Source organism: Scyliorhinus canicula, chromosome 7 (assembly GCF_902713615.1).
Source record: "Scyliorhinus canicula chromosome 7, sScyCan1.1, whole genome shotgun sequence".
NCBI lineage: Eukaryota > Metazoa > Chordata > Chondrichthyes > Carcharhiniformes > Scyliorhinidae > Scyliorhinus > Scyliorhinus canicula.
The window spans coordinates 22,145,734-22,148,186 of record NC_052152.1 but is presented as its reverse complement, the minus strand read 5'-3'; the positions used below and the strand labels follow the sequence as shown (position 1 = coordinate 22,148,186).

At 34.7% G+C, this 2,453-nt stretch overlaps 1 pseudogene; it reads left to right on the top strand.

The window, feature by feature from the left end:
- Positions 1-326: 326 nt before the first annotated feature.
- Positions 327-2,024, top strand: LOC119968669 (annotated as a pseudogene).
- The last annotated feature ends 429 nt before the right edge of the window (positions 2,025-2,453 follow it).

Sequence of the window (2,453 nt, the reverse complement as noted above, 5' to 3'; positions counted from 1 at the left end):
CTCCTTATCTGAGGAAGGATGTTCTAGAGCAGTGGTTCCCAATGTGGGGCGTACACCCCACAGGGGGGCAATTTGATTTTTAAGGAGGGCAATTGAGCGCGACTGAAGAGGTCTGGGTCCAAATTTTCGATTTTTATTTTTTTGGATTTTCCATCAGGTAAACATATGTAGTTTATGTTTCAGATGTTATTTTGAGTAAATCATTTTTTTGGGGTAAAAAAGGTCTTTATTGTGTAGTTATTACATAATCGCCATGCCCAAATGCGTAATATTTGACTAGAAAATAGACAGTAAGATAATACACATAGTTTAGGCTGGCGTACCATATGACCTTGAGTGCGACGAATATCATCAATATATTTATTTCAGTCACAAACCCTATGCATAAAATGAGTAGTGCAAGCAAGAAGAAAGTTCGTCAGTATTCAGAGGAATATTTAAAACTTGGTTTCATACCCGCTGTCCATGATGAACGGTCACCTTTCTGCCTCTTATGCCAACAATGCTTGACCAACGAATCAATGAAACGAGGTCGTCTTGAGGCGCATTTGAAGTCGAAACGTAGTGCGTATGTAAATTCAGATTTGAATTACTTCAAACCTTTAAAGGATAAGTTTGAAAAAAGATCAACAATAAAGTCTCTGTTCACTGCACAAACTGTTACTGTCAGTCGTACTCTTGAGGCTAGTTATGAAATTTCTTTACTCATTGCTAAATCTGGAAAAAATAATACTATAGGGGAGGATTTAATTAAACCATCAATATCAGCATTTCTTAAAACAGTTCTGGAAAAAGATGACAAAGATGTTAAAGCCATGCCACTCAGTAACAACACTGTTAGGAGAAGAATAGATGAAATGAGTGAACATATTGAAACACAACTTGTTGAAAAGCTGAAATCAAGAAAATTCTCAGTACAAATGGATGAATCAACTGTGAGAGACAGTGAGGCCTTATTGCTAACCTATGTAAGATATATTGATAAAGGTGAATTTGCTGAAGAAATGTTATTCTGCAAATCGTTAGAGACCACCACTACCGCCACTGATATATATAATAAACTAAAACACTACTTAGATGTCAATAATATACCAATGGAAAACATAACATCGTGTGCAGCTGATGGTGCTCCTGTTATGATGGGCAAGAAAAATAGCTGCTTAAAATTGATGAAAGATGAGAATCCGGAAATGCTTCTTGTGCACTGTGTTATTCATAGAGAGAACTTAGTGTTGAAAAATATTTCTCCTGTACTTAATGAGGTACTGAAATCAGTTATAAAATCTATCAATGCTATCAAAGCTAATGCCAAATGTGAGCGTCTTTTCAAGCAATTTTGTGAAGATAACAATGCAGACCATGTGAGACTTTTACTTCACACTGAGGTACGGTGGCTTTCGAAGGGGAATTGTTTGAAAAGATTCATGGAACTATTTGATGAGCTTAGTGACTTTTTAAGTGAATAGCCTGAAATGAAGCACCTGCTAACCGTTGATGGAAAAGCGTTTGTGAGTTATTTAGCAGATATTTTTGAAAAACTGAATGTGTTGAATAAACAACTTCAAGGAACAAATAAAACTCTTGTTGATGCAAAGGCGAAGATATTTGGCTTTATTTCATTTATCGAGTTATGCCAAAAACATATTTCTGACAAAAATTTTGACCAGTTTCATTGGCTAAAGAAATGTGAGCTGACTGATGCTGCTGTACTTGTCATTGTGGATCATCTGAAAATATTGGCCTCTGATTTGAAAGAAAGATTTTCTGATTTAAAACAGATTGATTTTCCAACATGGGTGATGCAGCCAGTGCTAGTGGATCTATCTGATGTTTCAATGCAGTACCAAGAAGAACTCTCGGAAATACAAAATGATGAGTCAGTTAAAACTTTATTCAACATAAAAGGAGCGATGGCATGGCTTTGTGATGAGACAGAAACTAAATACTCAAATTCAACCAGGTTTGCAAGAAAACTGTTGTTACCGTTCCCATCTTCATATTTAGCTGAATGTGGCTGTAAATGATTTGCTACTGAAGAAAAGAAATCGACTGGATATCACTAAACGAGGAGATTTGAGACTGAAGCTGACTAAATTAGTGCCTAATATAAAATCTCTTTGCAGCAGGCATGAAGCACAAGGGTCTCACTAACTTTATTCTAATTATCTTGAGGTGAGCTCAAATGGTATTTTGCATTTGATAGGTACCTTTACTTTATTGTACAGTAATTAAAATGATCGAAGTATTACAGAAAAAGCTTCCATTCAAATTAGTTTGTGTTGTATAACATTTCAGTTCTCTATTATATGTTTTGAAACTTTATTTGCTGTTTTCGTATGAGACAATCCACAAATATTTCAATATTCTGATATAGAAATTTTCTCTCTCTTTATTACCTGTGAATACTCTTTTATTATCATATTTATCATTATTATTATTTTAATACCACTTAA